Consider the following 21,198-nt stretch of genomic DNA (forward strand, 5'->3'; position numbering starts at 1 on the left):
GTCGCCCCTGCGGTCCGGTTTACATCAACGTGCCGGCCGACTCGCCCATCCGCATCACCTTACAACGCCACGGACGACTCGCCCGTCCGCCCTCGCGGCCGGTTCATGTATCCGCGCCAGCTTACAACATGGAAGACAACTCGCTCATCCGCGACGGTCTACAACACTATGGGCGATTTACCCGTCCGACCCCGTGGCCGACTCTCCCGTCCGCACCGGTTTATAGTATCGCGGTCGACTCATATGTCGGCTCCCACGGTCGACCCGCCCGTGATTGATTTTAGCTTCACCGTGGTGATCATTAACTCCACGGTGGATAATTTTCGCCCTAACACATAAGGTGATATCCATCTAAGTTTGTTTTATTAATATATATTGTTTTTGTCAAAGAATAGTTTATCTTTGCCTTGGTCTGCAATACTATTGATGCAGGACAACTGTTCACTACATCAACACGACGTGGCTGATTTACTTGTCCGCGCGGCTTACAACACCCGCGATTGACTCGCCCGTCCGCGCCGGCTTACAACACCGCGGCCGGTTCATCTATCTGAGCCGCTTCTGATGATGCGGTCGTCTTTGCTGTCCGTCTCTCGCGGCCTGGTCTACATCAACATACCGGGCCGCACATGTCTGCACGAGTTGTTTATGGAATATGAGCAAGTCACAGCTTGGGTAGCCTGATTTTCTTTCAACAAAATGGAGGCAAATTATCATATACCATCAACCGCCGTCTGCACTGGGTGGCCCAATGGGCAGGCACACAAGTCGCCGCCACTACAGTTTGGTTAAACTTCAAAACAGCCAGTTGGAAGGAACCATTGGCCGAGTTGCTGACACGGCTCATACGGGATCATTTATAACCCGCCGCAGTCACCTCAACCTTCTGTGGATTCACATCATGCTATCAACACCAATGATATACAAGTTATGCCGGTTTATATCACAGTCAAATATGGAGAGTTTCAAGCCAACTCCTCGAGTCACCTTTGAGACTTGGGGGCTACAATGATATGACTCAGCAAAGGTTGCCGGTTTTTCAGTGAAGTCAAGAACCCCAGGACGCTGGAGGGAAAGATAACCCGGTCCCAGAGGCTACTACCATATTGATGACAATTTGAAGGCCGTCACAAAATTTCCGGTTCAAAATAAAGAATGCCGGTTTAAAATCCGGTTCAAGGGAAATCTGTTCTCCCACAAGGCTCTGAAGCTCTTAAATCCGGATTAAGAATTTCCGGTTCAAGAGGAGTTAATCTCTCGCAAGTTCGAGCTGAAAGGCCGTTAGAAAATTTCCGGCTGAAAATGAAGGTTCCGGTTTAAAATCCGGTTCAAGGGAAAGATGTCTCCCATAAAACATTGAAGCTCTCAATATCCGGTTCAAAATCCCGGTTCAAGAAGAATTTATCTCTTGCAAAAAGTTAAAGGTAGCCGAAGAGGGCCTGTTGCCATGATGCGCGGTTCAAACATGAGTATCCCGCCTTATTGGCCTGTCATATTATTGATCACATGGGGGTTTCTGCTTTATAAAGCGGCGTCCGATTTACCCCTTGATTCGGCTTATCAAAGCTTCCTACAATATCACTTGGGGGCTTGGTCGTATCCGAACCATAGCTACACCTCTTGATCAGCGCAATGCCACAACATCACTTGGGGGCTTGGTCGTATCCGAACCATAGTCACACCTCTTGATCGGCTCAAAGCCAAATAAATCCGGGGCCAAAGAGAGTGTTGTAAAACAACAACTCAAACATAGGCACCCACTGAGCACAACTCAAAATGTTACTTGGGGATTCTTTGCTGTCGAAATGAACAAAGAATCTACACCTGTAATAGGCTATCAAGCCATGGCTTGGAAGCCTGCTGTATACACCTAAAACCCCGGGTTAGCCTGCCTATTTAAGTAAGTCACTCCGCCCAGGTAAACCTGGTATGACCCTTCGAACTTTGACAAGTTACTCCAGAAAAGGACCCTGAACTTGTCAAGTTAAAACGATGATTGGTTAAGGATTGAGGACCATCTTAAAAGGCTTTGTGAAATGGTTTAACTCAGTGGCCTGGCTGCCCATGAAAAGCCTCGAATTTGGGGCCTGGCAGCCCGTGAAAAGCCTCGACTACAAGTTTTCATTTGCTTTTTGCCAAGTTTTTCTCTCTTTTGACAAAGTTTATGATGTTTTCTGTTAAAACCGGTGTTAATTAACCCGGCTACGCTGTCAACTGCAAGTTGTCAGTATATGATCAGTCATAATCCGGAGATTATCAACCCGGTCTGGTTTTGACTACAAGTCGCCAGTATTACATATGGATAACCCGGTGTTTATCATAACCCGGTATGATTTTATCATAAACCGGCACAATATGGAAGGAGTTATCAGTACTCAAGATTTGGGTTATCACCCTTACTACAAAAAGTTGGTAAACCAACGATGTGATTCAATGTCACAGGTATGATATATTTCATATTTAATTATTCTTAAGTGCAGCCTTGATTATAAACCCAGGTTATATGTTGGGCATTATGACCCGTCCGGCGGTAAACCGCCAGGACACTTTAAACTTGTTGTATGCAGAAACAGGTTGAATAAAGCATGATTATAAATCACCGGCGTTTATTAAACCGGCCTGGCTTTCGACTATATGTCGCCAGTATGATGATAAATTATCCGGTGTTTATTAAACCGGCCTGGCTTTAAGACGATAAGTCGCCAGTATATGATGAGAAATTATCCGGTGTTTATTAAACCGGCCTGGCTTTGGAATATAAGTCGCCAGTATATATTTGGATTGCGCCATTGGAATCATGCGCTTATAAATCATTGGGTTATATTATTCAAATAGCCAAACTTGGCTGAATTTTCATTATGATATTGAATGAATAAGGTTTTCATACCGGATTATATTATCTTGAATAGCCAACATGGCTGGATTTTATTATGGTTATTAATAACCGGTATTATTGAGGTTTTCAAAGTCGCTTTAGCGCAATGGCTATTATTTTATCAAAGGATATGATTTATTCTACAATGGAAGGAATAGTCCCGAGTCGCTGCAGGCTTACGACCCGGCACTTGGGGGCTACATTATTCAAGCTGAGATTACATGAAATATGCAAGTCCCATGTCACTGCTAGCATGCGCCATGGCACTTGGGGGCTAATGCAAAGTCATTTTTTGCTCATCTTATTAAAGACCCGACTCATCACATCATAATGAGCCGGCCCTTGGGGGCTACCAATTGCTCCTGTCAAACATTCAAGGTATACAAGCATTAATCCATTAAATTAAAGGGTTCATTGCTCAGTTGGTAAAGCACAAAGCTCTTAACCTTGTGGACATGGGTTCAAGCCCTACGATGGAAGCTACATTATAAGATGTTATTTTCATTGAAGTATATATCAAGTCCCGGTTCAGTATTATCTTACTAAGCCGGCCCTTGGGGGCTACACATCACTGCTCAAGTCTACATGATTATATTTACAAAGTCCCTGCTCATTATTGCATAATGACCCGGCCCTTTGGGGCTACACTGATTGAAGTTTTTATAAGCAATTACAAGTCCCAGGTTGCTGCAAGCATGACAACCCGATACTTGGGGGCTACATATATGGAGTATTCAGTTTTTTACTAGAGATGAACAACATGGATTTCTTCAAAGTGGCAGTAATTATATGAAAACAAGTCTCAAATCATCACTTTGTTCTGTTCAAAACTTGGGGGCTACAGGTAATATGGATAAAAGAGAGAAATATCTTCCAATTTCCAGTTTTGAGCTAACCAGATTGATCCGGTGTCTGCAACAACTATGACCCGGTGTCTGCAACAATCATGACCCGAAATTATCAGTTTTTATAACCCGGCAGTTTTTGGCAATGATAAACCGGCAAGTTTTACATCTTCAAACCGGCTGAATATCAGATAAGTATTTCAAGACCCATATTTCTTAAACCGGCGCTTTGGAAGCCGACTCAAGTGGATTATTCTTCACAATATTTCTCTGTGAGAAACCAATGTCAGCAAATTGAGTATGAAGCTGGCTTGTTGACCCGGATTTTCTAGAAGGACGAAATGACAAGGACTTAAGGATGATCAGATGCCGGTTTACAAGAATTCTTAACCCGGAGCATAATCTGTCAAATTTGTTCTTGTGTTTGTTTTACAGGATCAGTTTAGCATGGATAAATCCAAATTAAACTGGGGGCTAATGTCAGGGATATACCCCGCGGCGTAACCCGGCCGGAAGTATAACCCGGTCGGGCTTAGCGGTTTACTTGAGATCCGGCTAAGACTTGACGATTCACTGGCGACCCGTTTGGACCTGGCGGTTTACGATTCATTGGTAATCCGGCAGGCGAGTCAGAGGAATGAAAGACCCGGTGGCCCAACGGGCGGTTCATGAAGGCCGGTTCATACTATGGTGGGACGGTTTACAAGGAAAGGCATAAGGAATATTTGCCTTACAAGGAGTTAAGACCCGGACTTGTATCCGGTTTGTATTAGAAGGTAGACTAGTCTTAATCCTAATAGGACTCCACATGTAACCCGCCCCTTCAACTTATATAAGGAGGGGCAGGGCTCCCCAAAGAAGGACAAGCAAAAAGAAACAATCTCTAGGGCTAGACACAAAGAGTCGGTTTACCGGCGACTCCCTCGTGATCATAATGAGACCTAGCCTCAAACATCATGTAGGGTTGTTACCGGATGATGTTTCCCGCGGCCCGAAGCTGTCTAAATCCTCGTCTTGTGTTGCGTCTCTCGATTCCGCTCAACCCCTCTCAAGCTACTACATAGATGCGTTGGCCTCACGACTAAGTCCTGACACTAGGACATCTGCCGTGACAATTTCACGACAATTCTTCTCTGAATTCTTATATGCATGATTTGATATCTTTGAAAGTCTCTTTGAATTATCGGTTTAGTTTGGCCTACTAGATTGATCTTTCTTGCAATGGGAGAAGTGCTTAGCTTTGGGTTCAATCTTGCGGTGTCCTTTCCCAGTGATAGCAGGGGCAGCAAGGCACGTATTGTATTGTTGCCATCGAGGATAAAAAGTTGGGGTTTATATCATATTGCTTGAGTTTATCCCTCTACATCATGTCATCTTGCCTAATGCGTTACTCTGTTCTTATGAACTTAATACTCTAGATGCATGCTGGATAGCGGTCGATGTGTGGAGTAATAGTAGTAGATGCAGAATCGTTTCGGTCTACTTGGCACGGACGTGATGCCTATATTCATGATCACGCCTAGATATTCTCATAACTATGTGCTTTTCTATCAATTGCTCGGCAGTAATTTGTTCACCCACCGTAATATATGCTATCTTGAGAGAAGCCACTAGTGAAACCTATGGCCCCCGGGTCTATTTTACATCATATTAGTTTCCCGTCAACTAGCTATTTCTGTCGCCGTTTATTTTGCAATCTTTATTTTCCAATCTATACAACAAAAATACCAAAAATATTTATCTTATTATCTTTATCAGATCTCACTTTTGCAAGTGGCCATGAAGGGATTGACAACCCCTTTATCGCGTTGGTTGCAAGGTTCTTGATTGTTTGTGCAGGTACTAGGAGATTTGCGTGTAGTCTCCTACTGGATTGATACCTTGGTTCTCAAAAACTAAGGGAAATACTTACGCTACTTTGCTGCATCACCCTTTCCTCTTCAAGGGAAAACCAACGCATGCTCAAGAGGTAGCAAGAAGGATTTCTGGCGCCGTTGCCGGGGAGATCTACGCTCAAGTCAAGACATACCAAGTACCCATCACAAACTCTTCTCCCTCGCATTACATTATTTGCCATTTGCCTCTCATTTTCCTCTCCCCCACTTCACCTTTGCCGTTTTATTCGCCCTCCTTCCGTTCGATCTTGTGTTACCATGTGCCTTCTTTTTTGCTTGCATCTTCGCTTGCTAAGAGTTTATGGATCCTCATCCCCTTGCTAATCTTTTTAAGAGATCCAATTATGATGAACCAATTTCTAGTGATTTGAGTGCACTAGATTATCTTTATGAGGTTTTGCTTAAAATTCGTAAATCTGAAAATTGTGATGAAGAAATTTATGAAGAGATTCACGATAGCTCCTTGAATAAAAAGCATGATTGCAATGATTTTACTATAAATTCTCTTGATGTCAATTGTGCTAATAATATGCAAAACCCTAAGCTTGGGGATGCTAGTTTTGCTATATCCTCTACTTGTTGCAACTATCATGATTGGGGTGATTCTTCTTATGATCTTGAAAATTTATTTAAGCCTCATGATGAATATGAGATTGATAATAGTGTTTGCAATAATATTGAAAGTGGGTTTGGAAGAGTGTCAACTTTAGATCCCACATATTTGGAGAATGTTCAATCTTATGGTATTTTTGATAAAAGTGGGTTTGGAGAGGTCATGACTTAAGTTAATGATAATCCCACTATTTTGGAAGAGTGTCAACTTCGCATGCATGTGGATCTTGTTGATAATATGTTATGTGATAGCTATTTTATTGAATTTACCTATCATCCTACATGTAATTATTATGAGAGAGGAAAATATGGTTGTAGAAATTTTTATCTTACTAAATTACCTCTCGTCATGTTGAGATTGCTATCGTCTCTTTCTTCTTCCTTGCATATGCTAATTTTTGCTTGCTATGATAGTTTGTTTGCTTATAAAATGCCTATGCATATTAAGTATGTTAGACTTAGATGGGTTTATCACGTGTACAATGATGCTCTCTTTATGTTTCAATTGCTATCTTTCATGTGAGCATCATTAAAATTATCAACGCCTAGGTAGGGGCGTTAAACGATAGCGCTTGTTGGGAGGCAACCCAATTTTATTTTTGTTCCTTGCTTTCTTCTGTTTAGTAATAAATAATTCATCTAGCCTCTGTTTATATGTGTTTTTATGTTTTAATTAGCATTTGTTCCAAGTAGAACCGTTGGGAAGACTTGGGTGAAGTCTTTGCGATCTTGCTGTAAAAAACAGAAACTTTAGAGCTCACGAGATTAGCTGCCATTTTTTACTGGAGAGTGATTTTAGGTTGATTCCTTTTGAAGATGATTAATAGACAAATTCCTCACGTCCATCAATTTATTTCAGAATTTTTTGAGTTACATAAGTTTTCGTTTTATACAGATTACTACAGACTGTTCTGTTTTTGACAGATTCTGTTTTTTGTGTGTTGATTGCTTATTTTGATGAATCTATGGCTAGTATCGGGGGGTATGAACCATAGAGAAGTTGGAATACAGTAGGTTTAACACCAATATAAATAAATAATGAGTTCATTACAGTACCTTAAAGTGGTGGTTTGTTTTCTTACACTAACGGAGCTCATGAGATTTTCTGTTGAGTTTTGTGTTGTGAAGTTTTCAAGTTTTTGGGTAAAGATTTGATGGATTTTGGAATAAGAAGTGGCAAGAGCCTAAGCTTGGGGATGCCCAAGGCACCCCAAGGTAAAATTCAAGGACAACCAAAAGCCTAAGCTTGGGGATGCCCCGGAAGGCATCCCCTCTTTCGTCTTCGTCTATCGGTAACTTTAGTCGATGCTATATTTTTATTCACCACATGATATTTGTTTTGCTTGGAGCGTCTTGTATGATTTGAGTCTTTGCTTTTTAGTTTACCACAATTATCCTTGCTGTACACACCTTTTGGGAGACACACACATGAATCGGAATTTATTAGAATACTCTATGTGCTTCACTTATATCTTTTGAGCTAGATAATTTTGCTCTAGTGCTTCACTTATACCTTTTTAGAGCACGGTGGCGATTTTATTTAGTAGAAATTATTGATCTCTCATGCTTCACTTATATTATTTTGAGAGTCCTTTAGAACAGCATTGTAATTTGCTTTGGCTATAAAATTAGTCCTAATATGATAGGCATCCAAGATGGGTATAATAAAAACTTTCATATAGAGTGCATTAAATACTAGGATAAATTTGATACTTGATAGTTGTTTTGAGATATAAAGGTGGTAATGTTAGAGTCATGCTAGTTGGGTAATTGTGAAATTGAGAAATACTTGTGTTGAGGTTGGCAAGTCCCGTAGCATGCACGTATGGTAAACGTTGTGTGACAAATTTGAAGCATGGGTGTTCTTTGATTGCTTTCCTTACGAGTGGCGGTTGGGGACGAGCGATGGTCTTTTCCTACCAATATATCCCCCTAGGGGCATGCGTAGTAATACTTTGCTTCAAGGGCTAATAAACTTTTGCAATAAGTATGTGAGTTCTTTATGACTAATGTGAGTTCATGGATTATACACACTCTTACCTTTTCGCAATTTGCTAGCCTATACGATACCGTGCATTGCCTTTTCTCACCTTGAGAGTTGGTGCAAACTTCGCCGGTGCATCCAAACCCCGTGATATGATACGCTCTATCACACATAAGCCTCCTTATATCTTCCTCAAAACAGCCACCATACCTACCTATTATGGCATTTCCATAGCCATTCCGAGATATATTGCCATGCAACTTTCCACCGCTCCGTTTATTATGACACGCTCCATCATTGTCATATTGCTTTGCATGATCATGTAGTTGACATCGTATTTGTGGCAAAGCCACCATCATAATTATTTCATACATGTCGCTCTTGATTCATTGCATATCCCGGTACACCGCCGGAGGCATTCACATAGAGTCATATTTTGTTAAGTATCGAGTTGTAATTCTTGAGTTGTAAGTAAATAGAAGTGTGATGATTTTCTTTATTAGAGCATCGTCCCATGTGAGGAAAGGATGATGGAGACGATGATTCCCCCACAAGTCGGGATGAGACTCCGGCCGAAAAAAACACATAAAAAAAGAGGCCAAAGAAGCCCACATGAAAAAAAGAAGAAAAAAAGGAAAAAAAAGAAAAAGAGAGAAAAAGAGAGAGGGGACAATGTTACTATCCTTTTTCCACACTTGTGCTTCAAAATAGCACCATGATCTTCATGATAGAGAGTTTCTTACTTTGTCACTTTCATATACTAGTGGGGATTTTTCACTATAGAACTTGGCTTGTATATTCCAATGATGGGCTTCCTCAAAATGCCCTAGGTCTTCGTGAGCAAGCAAGTTGGATGCACACCCACTTAGTTTCTTTTGATGAGCTTTCATACATTTATAGCTCTAGTGCATCCGTTGCATGGCAATCCCTACTCCTCGCATTGATATCAATTGATGGGCATCTCCATAGCCCGTTGATTAGCCGTGTCAATGTGAGACTTTCTCCTTTTTTGTCTTCTCACATAACCCCCATCATCATATGCTATTCCACCTATAGTGCTATATCCATGGCTTGCGCTCATGTATTGTGTGAGGGTTGAAAAAGCTGAAGCGCGTTAAAAAGTATGAACCAATTGCTCGGCTTGTCATCGGGGTTGTGCATGATGGGAGCATTTTGTGTGACAAAAATGAAGCATGGCCAAACTATATGATTTTGTAGGGATAAGCTTTCTTTGGCTATGTTATTTTGATAAGACATAATTGCTTGGTTAGCATGCTTGAAGTATTACTATGTTATATGTCAATAATAAAACTATGTCTAGAATCTTTTGGATCTAAACATTCATGCCGCAATAAAGAGAATTACATTGAAAATTATGTTAGGTAGCATTCCACATCAAATTTTTTTTTTATCATTTACCTACTCAAGGACGAGCAGGAATTAAGCTTGGGGATGCTTGATACGTCTCCAACGTATCTATAATTTTTGTTTGTTCCATGCTATTATATTATCTGTTTTGGATGTTTAATGGGCTTTAATATGCTCTTTTATATTATTTTTGGGACTAACCTATTAACCGAAGGCCCAGTGCAAATTGCTGTTTTTTTGCCTATTTCAGTGTTTCGCAGAAAAGGAATATCAAACGGAATCCAAACGGAATGAGACCTTCGCGAGGATTGTTTTTGGAACAAACGCAATCCAGAAGACTTGGAGTGGAAGTCAAGGAAGCAGCGAGGAAGCCACGAGGCAGGAGGGCGCGCCCCAGCGGGGTAGGCGTGCCCCCACCCTCGTGGGCCCCTCGCAGCTCCACCGACCTACTTCTTTCGCCTATATATACTCTTATACCCTGAAACATCCAGGGGAGCCACGAAACACTTTCTCCACCACCGCAACCATCTGTACCCGTGAGATCCCTTCTTGGGGCCTTTTCGGTGCTCCGCCGGAGGGGGAATCGATCACGAAGGGCTTCTACATCAATACCATAGCCTCTCCGATGATGTGTGAGTAGTTTACCACAGACCTTCGGGTCCATAGTTATTAGCTAGATGGCTTCTTCTCTCTCTTTGTATCTCAATATAAAGTTCTCCTCGATCTTCTTGGAGATCTATTCGATGTAATTCTTTTTGCGGTGTGTTTGTCGAGATCCGATGAATTGTGGGTTTATGATCAAGATTATCTATGAACAATATTTGATTCTTCTCTGAATTCTTATATGCATGATTTGATATCTTTGCAAGTCTCTTTGAATTATCGGTTTAGTTTGGCCTACTAGATTGATCTTTCTTGCAATGGGAGAAGTGCTTAGCTTTGGGTTCAATGTTGCGGCGTCCTTTCCCAGTGACAGCAGGGCAGCAAGGCACGTATTGTATTGTTGCCATCGAGGATAAAAAGATGGGGTTTATATCATATTGCTTGAGTTTATCCCTCTACATCATGTCATCTTGCCTAATGAGTTACTCTGTTGTTATGAACTTAATACTCTAGATGCATGCTGGATAGCGGTCGATGTGTGGAGTAATAGTAGTAGATGCAGAATTGTTTCGGTCTACTTGACACAGACATGATGCCTATATTCATGATCATGCCTAGATATTCTCATAACTATGCGCTTTTCTATCAATTACTCGGCAGTAATTTGTTCACCCACCGTAATATATGCTATCTTGAGAGAAGCCACTAGTGAAACCTATGGCCCCCGGGTCTATTTTACATCATATTAGTTTCCCGTCAACTAGCTATTTCTGTCGCCGTTTATTTTGCAATCTTTATTTTCCAATCTATACAACAAAAATACCAAAAATATTTATCTTATTATCTTTATCAGATCTCACTTTTGCAAGTGGCCGTGAAGGGATTGACAACCCCTTTATCATGTTGGTTACAAGGTTCTTGATTGTTTGTGCAGGTAGTAGGCGATTTGCGTGTAGTCTCCTACTGGATTGATACCTTGGTTCTCAAAAACTGAGGGAAATACTTACGCTACTTTGCTGCATCACCCTTTCCTCTTCAAGGGAAAACCAACGCATGCTCAAGAGGTAGCAGAAGTGGCTCTGATTACCAAATGTTACGCTCTCAGTTTGATTTGTGTACAGAGAGTCTCGGATTACACGAATTTTAGGAAGGTAGCTGGGTATCTAAGCCAGAAAGAAAGGGGAATTAGAGAGAGATAGCCGCTGCCGTCAGGAGTTGTCTCGTTTCTGCCTGTTTCTTCTGGTCTCTCCTCGCTGAATAAGTTGGCTAGGCCACCCACTTTTGGGCTGGGTAGCGCTCGCTGGGCTTTCTCACCCTCTTGGATGGTTCCTGGGACTTGCTCGCCGATGGGTTCATAGTTTTACTGGGTTGGGCCGTAATAGAGGTGCACCTCGTGGCCAAGTCCATGGAGGAGGTCACCCCAGGGCTCGCCAAAGTGCTCGCCATGCATAGCGCCAACCTGCACCTGCAACTGCACATACGTACTTACGTCCATTCCGTGCTCCGGTCAGTCACGTCGGTCGGTCTCCTTGTCTGAGACCATGCCAAAATGAAATGATTGACCCGTACATGGAAAGCTATTAGGTGGAGCGTCTGTGCGAGGTCGGGCGGGTGGTGTTCCGCGGCGGCTCTGGCGTCCTCGCCGACACCATCATCTACTGCATAGGGTACAATTACTCTTTCCGTTCCTGGACACGGCGGGGGCGGTCACCGTTGGCAACAACCGCGTCGGCCCGCTGTTCGAGCACATGTTCCCGCCGTCACTCTCCTTCATCGGCATACCCATAAATGTACGTGAAAGTACAGGCATTACAAAAGATCTTGATGATACTCATCGAGGTGGAGCAGAGACATCTTGGGTTCTTTCTGACACGTACCGAAACAAGTTAATCAATATGTCTAGTTCACATGTGTTTGCACCATGGTTCTTCGAGGCTCAGGCGAAATGAGTGGCACAGGTGCTGTCCAGGAGGAGGACTTTGCCGCCAGAGGAGGAGATGATGCGGTCCGTGGAGGAGTATTACCGCGTTAGGGAGATCGCCGGCATGCCCAAGAAGTGCACGCACGACATCTGCTTGTCTGAGACCATGCCCATGGTATGAAACAACAACTTTAGCAGACTCCCTAGAAAGTAAGGGACCGACTGTGCATCCTACCTTTAAAAAAAACTTCTATCAGTCACTTATATTCTAGACCGTTTGATATTCATTGAATGGCTGTAAATAGACCTGACATTGCTCATACTCAACCTCTAGTTTCTTCTTCCTCCTTTGTAGCCACCGGCTAGCCCAGGCCTAGTCGCTGCCTCCGCCCCCGTGGCCGACGGCTCGCACCACCTCGTCGCTCCGCTCTCCCTCTACCTCTCCACACCGTGATGCTAGCCTCCACCTCGACCATCCCTCTAACCCCCGTCACACCGGAAACAACTCTGGCGATCCCCTACACCCCACCACCCCCTAATATAGATAATGGGGCCATGGCTCCCCCTAAGATAGCTTCTCCGGCCAACGTGAAGGAAGGAAGTTTTTCCGGTACCTGAGAATTAGCAAAACCAAAAAAATGGATTTGCTAATTCTCAGCCGACTCTCAATCGACACAGAGTTCCAATCCATCTGACTTTGAGGTCCATGTAAGTTATTTTTCGGATCCCGATAACGTTCGGACATCATTTTTTTACCATGTCAAATCGAATGTTTTTATGGCAATTTTAATGACGCGAGGATGACAAGTTTAGTTAGCAAGCATGAGAAATCAATGCTCAGTGCATTTATTGCTAGGGAATTGCCATGTGTGTCAACTTTACTTGCCATACTCGCGTCACTAAAATTGCCATAAAAAAGTTTGATTTTCCGTGGTCAAATTCCGAACGTTCGGGATTCATCATTTTCATTCTTCTTAGTTTGGAAACATAAACTATAAATTCTCATGCACTAGTCTAGATGAACAATTTTTAATAACACAGTGAACTTCTTTCAAGATTTGTATTAACAAATTTGCAAAATCTCAGTCGACTGACCACTAGTTGCTCCAAAATTGTTTTAAAGACTTTAAAGCAAGTGTGCAAAGTCAGACTCACAAAAACTACAACATTTATATTTTTACCACCATGTGGAGCCTACTTGTCGATGTGATACACATTTTTTTACTTTTTTTGTTTCACCTACATTCTTCCCCCAACCATGCCGCAACAATATCTCCGTCGTCTACCACTTTCCACACCACCCACAAGCTCATGTCGAGGCATCGGTCATTGCTACTAGAGGGAGTGCAATGTGAAGCCCCTGGACATCACGAGTGGAGAAGAAAGCGGCGCCAGAAGGTGCAAGATGGGCGACAACACACTCAACAACTTGATGGAGCAAGGGAGAGATGACCTCATCGTTGCTAGCCATGGCGGCATTCATACTGGCCGCCGACCTATCGCAAGGTGACGACGAGGGTGGGCGGTAGCGAAAACTGGTCCACGGTGTCAGATGGAGGTGGTTGGTGCTAGTTCAATGGCGTTGTGACGAACCCTCCCCCCATACCCCCAACACACAGAAACAGTGGTTACATAGGGGCGTGGCTAATAGTTAATCGACTCAAAACTGGTTTTGTGTGGGCCGATCATTTTGGACATTCGGATGCAAAATCAACAGCGAGATTGTACTCTTCAATCTCCGGCTCATCTTCCACCTCTGACCACCTCGTGTATCACTGGCCGGGGCGCCTGCTCCCCCTCCCTCTGCGGCCGGCGGCGCTCCCGCGACCGCCTCGCCACACCATCCTCCCTAAACCGCCGCCCCGGGCCATCCCACTAGCCCCAGGCGATGACCGATTTTTCTCCGGCGAACTTGCACCACCGCCGAGCTACCACCACCACCACCGATGTGCTGCCTCCCCCACCCCCACCCTAACATAGATGATAGGGTAGCCTGGCAGCGAGCTTCTGCGTCTCCTCCAGCGAGCTTCTTCCTCCCCTTCGGCAGTTTCTCCCTTCTAGCGATATCGACTAACCCAAAATAAAAAATCAGGGGACTGACATTTATACCTCCCCTCCCTCCCTACCCCCTACCCCCACTACACACACAAACTGTAGTTATAAAGTGATATTTATACAACCATCCCCTCCCCCAAATATAAATGCCAGAGGACAAGTTTGAAGTGTCTTTAGAATAAATGGAGACGGTTTAAGACTCTGCCATCATAGATTATTCTTTACCCCTAGCCTTAGATTAACCTATTTTAAAAGTAGATAATTTGGTGAATCTGTTAGACTTGCTCTAGCAATGCTTGAATGCCAGCAAGAATGGACATTGGTTAGCCCCTCCAAGAGGAGGGTTCTTCTTGGTCTTGAGGCCATGCAGCATGCTTCGGCCAAACCATCTTTACGTTCTCTAGCTGCGAAATCTATGCCTAGGAAGCATGCTATGTTTGCCACGTTCATGCAATACCCTGCATGTAAAGGTTATAGTTATGGCCCAACCTCTGATGAGGTGACCACGATCAGGGCAGCTGGTTATCAGGTCTCGGCGTATGAGGAGACCGGAGTTTCTTCTCTGGCGCTGACCTCGCCGTCGCCGGTAAGGCCAGCTATTCAGTTTGGAATGGTTCCTATTTCCCTGGAAGGTTTATCTCCTGCTTGTTTTAGCCCCGGATCTTTGGGTGGGCGGCTGTTATTTCCACCTGAAAGTTTGGATTCTTTCAAATCTCCTTCGGTTTCCCCACCGGGCCATAACCAGGCCCTAGGCTCTAGGACCCAGCCCATTTGCCTGTCTAATGATGAAATTGAGAGCCCAAAATACCCGACAATTCGCTCTCCTTCTCCATAGGATATTATCAGAGATTTGCACAGTTTTGATGATATGATCGAAGATATGGATGCTAGTTATTGGGACTGTCAACATTGTTTGGCTATGCGCCACACGTCAGAGACCTGCATGAACCCAGTTCGGTGTAGAAATTGTTTCCGTTCGGGTCACATTAAAAAGGATTGCACCGGCCAACCCCCTGACTTGTCCATCTGGGTGCCCAAAGTCCCATCGCCGGGTTTTGGTAAGCGAGCCAGGAAGGAGGACTCCTCTCTCTCCCCTGCCTCTTCAGTTTCCCGAGGACAAACGCCCCCATAGCAAGAAGAAACCCCAACCTCTGCTTCTCCACCGCCGCCATCATCGCCGCCACCGTGCCTGGCCTCGCACAACAAGCTTGCTCGAGCTCTGATCCTGCCCTACCGCCCCCAATGGCGGTGTATGCGATTGATCCTCATCGCTTCATCCCTGCTGGGCTCGTCTGCCCCGTACCTTCTACACCCCGGCGATCCCACCACCTCGGGCACATGAGCAGTACATGGTGGCTATTGTGGAGCCGATCCCACCTCCCGAGCTGGTTGCAGTTCGTCGACAGTAGGTTCTTGGTTTCCTAGTACAAACCATGCATGTCCCAGTTATTTCAGCACAGACATGGTTTCAAGGGGTTGGTTTGTTTGAGATGGAGGATCCGGTTGTTTGTGGCTCTTTTACTTTGCATCCGCCATTTCCTTTAGGAGTTGATGAGGAGGGCAATGAGTTTTTCATCAGATTTATTCCCCATAACCAGGGAGAGGGGTTTCAAGTGATTCATGGTCACAGAACTGGGTGGTTGATGTTCATAGGAATCCCTTTGGATTATCATAACACTCAATGCATTGTGGACGTCGTCAGTACCTTTGGACAGTTTCATTACTGGAATAGCACAGACAGGGGCAAGGTCAGATCTTTTGTCCGTGCTTCTTTTCCGGATAATGCTATGGTTCCATGCTCTGTCACCTTTTGAGAGTTTGATAATTGGGGGGGGGCACAATTGTCTCATGGTCGGCTGGTTGTTATATTATCTCTGGGGAGTTTGCTGAAGCCATGATCGCGGCTGATGAGGATCCCATGCCACTCAATGGTAATCCACATCCAATGCCAGGGGTCAATCCACCGCGGCCATTCTGGGCAATGCCACCTTACCCTGCTCTTGGTTGGAACGCTGTGCCTCCAGGACATAACCAAGATCACAATGCAGTGGACGGATGGGGCCACAATGTGCAACATGACGTTGGATGGGGTCCTTGGAATGAACCAACTAATCCCCCCGAGCAGCAACCAATTGAAGATGTTCCACCTGGCCAGGATCAAAAATCTATTATTCTAAACCCTTCTTTGAACATACCTGCAAGTTTGCCTGGGTTCTCTCTGTCATCTTTGCCAATTAAGTTTGGGTCATCTGATCTCGAGCAGCGCTTCTTGTCCATGACTGATCAACAAGATTTTGTTGCACCTCCTAGGTCCTCGGTGGTGATTGAGGAATTGCCTGTAGATGATCTCACACAGTCCAGCTCTGATCTACCACAGTCCCTCTCCTAGCTGGATTCTCAGGAGGAGTTTCAGTTCATTTCAACCACTCCTACGCCATTGGGCAAGAGGCCACGGCAGACACGATGCTCCAAGCACACTGTTACTTTGGTTGAACCTGAATTGGACTTTTCCACAAGGAGACTGACTCATAGTTGTGCTAAAAGGAGTCGTATGAGGCTAGGCTCTGCAATTCCAGTGAAATCTGCTCCGCTACATCGCCCCAAGGCCATGAAGCTCAAGACTGATGCCGAGTCGAGCCAACAGCTCCCCCTGCCGCTTCCAACACCAATCCCAGCAATGCAAGCTATCGGTTTGTCTCTGGGTATTGACCCGACTGAGTTATCTATGGAGAAGCTTATGGGTACTCCACGTCCAACTGAGAATGATGATGTTTCCCATGATGATTGAAGACTTGAGAAGATCGATGGAGAGATGGGCATTTTTGGTCCTATGCCCTTTTGTTTTTAATTTCATCTACATGTTTGCCTGTCTGAACTTATTGTACGCATCTCTGCTACGGTTATGCCCTTGTTGTTAGGGAGCTGGGCTCATTGTTATCTTCCTTTGATGGTTATCTATGGATAGTAACTCTTATCGTAATTGGCATGTCCTGTGTTGGAATGTGCGTGGGTTAAACTCTGAAGCTCGGCAGCGTGATGTAAGAGCGAAAATTGAAGAGAGCCGATGTTCTATTATCTGCTTGCAAGAGACTAAATGTGAGCATTTTGATATTAGAATGATTAGGTCCTTTTTTCCTCGGAGATTCGATCAATCTGCCTTCTCACCCTATGTCAGCGCGTCAGGTGGAATCTTGGTCATTTAGAACTCCTCTATCTTTGATGGCCACCTAATTGAAGTTCAACGTTTTTGGGTTGTGGTTTCCTTCAAGTCTGTTCATAATTCAGATAATTGGACTCTTGTTTCTGTTTATGGACCATGTGAGGGCCAGCCCAGAGATGATTTTGTTGGCTGGCTATACCATTTAAACATCCTCACAGATGATAATTGTTTACTCTTAGGTGATTTTAATTTTATTCATTCATTAGATAACAGAAGCCTCCCGGTGGTGATGTTAATGATATTTTCCTTTTTAATGAGGTGATTGGGCATCTGGGCCTCCTCGAACTGCCATTGAAAGGTCGAAGCTTCACTTGGTCCAATATGCAGCAAAACCCATTGCTCGAGCAGCTTGATTGGTTCTTTACATCCGCTGATTGGATCTCCCATTATCCAAACACGGTGGTGCATCCCTTGGCCAAAACGGTCTCCGATCATGTGCCTTGCACTACAAAAAAAAGACACATCTGTGATATTTTGGGCCGAACGAATTTTTTTTCTGTCATACTTATGACACTTCTATGACGATAATTGTGACAAAACCTGGTATCATCATAGATGTGGTGGGGTCCTACTTCTATGACAAAAAATCATGACAGAAAATGGGCTTTTCGTCCTGGGCGGGCCGGAGACGCAGCTGCATGACATTCTCTGGGTCGTCCATGACTGAAAAACCATGGTAGAAGCGAGGGCGAGGAAAATATCGGGGTGTTCCCGGTTACGGTGGGTGGTCAGGGCCGAGCGATGTGCGTTTCTCTCATACACGCATGCGCGTGGGTGCGAGGCGTTGGGCTCTAACTGAACCCGAGCGATTGCACTGCAGGCTACGCGTTACTGAACCCGAGCGATCGATCGATGGCTGTTAACTGAACCCGATCGAGCGATTCCTTCGCTACTGCTGCTAACTGAAGCCGATCGATGCTGCCTTTGGATGAACAGTGAGCGTTGCTGGGGGGGTTTGGATGAACAGTTCCCGGTGGGGGTGGATGAACAGGACCCCGTGGTGTTGCCTCTGGATGACCAGGACCCCGATCGATCGAGCCGGTTGGGGCTGGATGAACAGGAACCCGTGGAGGGCTGGATGAACAGCACCACCCCGTGGAGGGCTGGATGAATAGTAGACGGTGGAGGGCTGGATGAACAGTAGCCCGTGGAGGGGTGGTTGAACAGGAGCCAATGGAGAGGGCTGGTTGAACAGTAGCCCGTGGAGTAGCGCGCGGTGGAGGCTGGATGAACAGGACCCGTGGATGAACAGTCGCAGGTGGAGGCTGGAGGAGGTCGACGGTGGAGATGAACAGTATCCCGTGGAGTCCCGTTTTGCGGTATGCCACACCCCTCCCGATGAACAGGACCCCTGTTTCGACTGTAGCGCTCCAACACAAGTCCGTTTCCTCCGTTTTGCGGTACGCCACACCCCTCCCGATCAACAGAACCCCCGTTTCGACCGTAGGAGGTCTGTTTCCTCCGTTTTGCGGTACGCCAGACCCCTCCCGATGAACAGGATCCCGTTTCGAACGTGGCCGGTCGAACACAAGGCCGTTTCCTCCGTTCTGTGGTACAGCAGGCCTCGTTTCCATCGGCTATTCCGTCCAAGCCCTCCCGATGAACACGACGACGCATTCCGTTCTGACCCAGCCGGTTGGCTCCCCATGAACACGACGACGACACTGTTCCTCCGTTCCGACCCAGACATGTACACGAGACCTGGCCGTACGTATGCGCGAGTAGGTGTTCGAGACCCTGCCCGTATGTACGTACATGGCCGTATTTTTTTCTTGCACACTGGCCGTTGTACGTACGTGTACATGCTACGTGCGCTCCTCTACTACGACACGTGCGCGCCTCTACATCGACCAGTATGTACGTACACGTTCGCGGCCAGAATGACAACGCTACGTACGCTTCGACTAGGTGGGTCCCGACTGTCAGGCACTTCCTTGCGTGAGAAGATGTAGCTGGTGGGTCCCAGTAGTCAGGGGGCGAATCATTTTTTTGCCCGGACGCACTTCCTTGTGTGCGAAGATGTAGCTGGTGGGTCCTAGTAGTCAGGGGGAAACGTCTTTTTCGCAAAATATGGTGGTCTGTCCAGTGGGTCCCCGCTGTCAGGTGGAGGAATAATTATTTTGCGCGTAATAAGGAGGCACTTCCTTGCTGTGGCCGTGGACCCAGCTGTCAGCCTTTCCACGTACAGTACTCTTCCGATGGAAGTCGGTCGTTGACCACGCCGCGCCGAGAGCACCAAGGCGGTGGATGACGGTGAGGCCTAGGAAGGGGACGACGCGGAGCCAGGGAAGACGCGGCGGTGGATGCCCACGCGGAGAGGAGTACAAGGGTTCACTGGTTCGGCTGCGGTGTGAGGCTGCCGTCGCCGCAGAATAACAGGGGGTGTGGGTGAGTAGAGGGATGGCCTGGCCAGCGGTGGGAGTAGTAGGGGGGCGGTGAGGCCTCCGCGGCATCACAACCGGCCACGGGAGGCAGGAGCATGAGGCACGACAGGCGCTGGTTTGGGCGGCTGGAGCAAGAAGACCAGAGGTTGAAGAAGCACTACGGTCGTTGGATGGACATCGTACGATCACTGGAGCTAGAATCGTGCATATTGACTAAGTTGACAAAGCCCTCCGTCCCCATCAACTTAGTAGGCTCACAAGTCAGCCTCCCACTATACTAGGTCCCAGCTAGCAGGGGGTATTCATTTTTTTGTGCGTAAGAAGGAGGCACTTCCTTGCGTGCGAAGATATAACTGGTGGGTCTGAGCTGTCAGCAGCGGCAACGTTTTTTTCACGAAATACAGAAGCCCTTTCGGTGGGTCCCAGATGTCAGGTGGAGGAATCATTATTTTGCGCGTAATAAGGAGGCATTTCCTTGCGTGCGGCCGTGGACCCAGCTGTTAGCCTCTCCACGTACAGTCCACTTCAGATGCATGTCGATCGTTGACCACGTTGACCACACCGCACCGAGAGCACCAAGGCGGTGGACGACGGCGAGGCCTAGGAAGGGAACGACACAGAGCCAGGGAAGACTCTGTCGACGTTCTGGGAACGGGGGTCCCCAGACTTGCCTGCCTGCGGCCCACGGCGTGGCTTTGCTAGCAGGCCCGTACGGCCCATCTTCATCAATAAGGCATCCAAGACCCTCGCGAGGTGGACGACGCAAGACCTCCTCAGGAGCGGCCTCGCCAGGCAGGCTTGCGAGGGGTGGAGAGATCAAGGCAAGGCAAACCTCGCGAGGTTCTCGTGACGTGAGCCATGACGATCGAGCCCAGGCGGGCGCCAGCGCGCGCAGCGTCCTTGTTTCCTCTTTGGTGCAAAGGAGGCAAGCGCATGCGCGGAGTACCGATGCATCAAGCAAAGGTTTCCATATCAGTGCAACGAGACCAAGACCAGCAGGACGGCAAGACGGAGGTCACCATGGAGCCCAAGGCGGCGGCACCACCAGAGCCTTTTGCAGGCGAAGACTACTTTTGTCAGGATAAGCTGTACTAGTTGTCCCCTTTCAAATTGGCCGTTGTTGGCTACCTTCCCGCTCAATATTTGGGGAGAGGACCAGGGCCTCTATAAATAGGACTAGCCGCCACAATAGAAGAAAACGAGGCCTGAGCTGATCAAATCCTCACCCACACAAGTTCGCCAAGCACAAGAACACCTCAACCTCAAGAGGCTGTTCTTCCTCCTTGTACTGTTCATCCTCAGCCCAAGAGGCAATCCACCACCACCACACTGGAGTAGGGTATTACACCACAACGGTGGCCCGAACCAGTATAAATCTTGTGTCCCTTGTGTTGTGAGTTTGCCGAGTCAGTCTGTAAGATCTTAGCAAAACTAGG

The 21,198-nt window shown here is 46.1% G+C and overlaps 1 pseudogene; it reads left to right on the forward strand.

Annotated features, from left to right (window-relative positions):
• Window positions 1-21,198, forward strand: part of LOC109749442 (flavin-containing monooxygenase FMO GS-OX-like 8) — a 103,107-nt pseudogene that overhangs the window by 35,505 nt on the left and 46,404 nt on the right.

The sequence above is a fragment of the Aegilops tauschii genome, chromosome 6, assembly GCF_002575655.3.
Source record: "Aegilops tauschii subsp. strangulata cultivar AL8/78 chromosome 6, Aet v6.0, whole genome shotgun sequence".
Lineage (NCBI taxonomy): Eukaryota > Viridiplantae > Streptophyta > Magnoliopsida > Poales > Poaceae > Aegilops > Aegilops tauschii.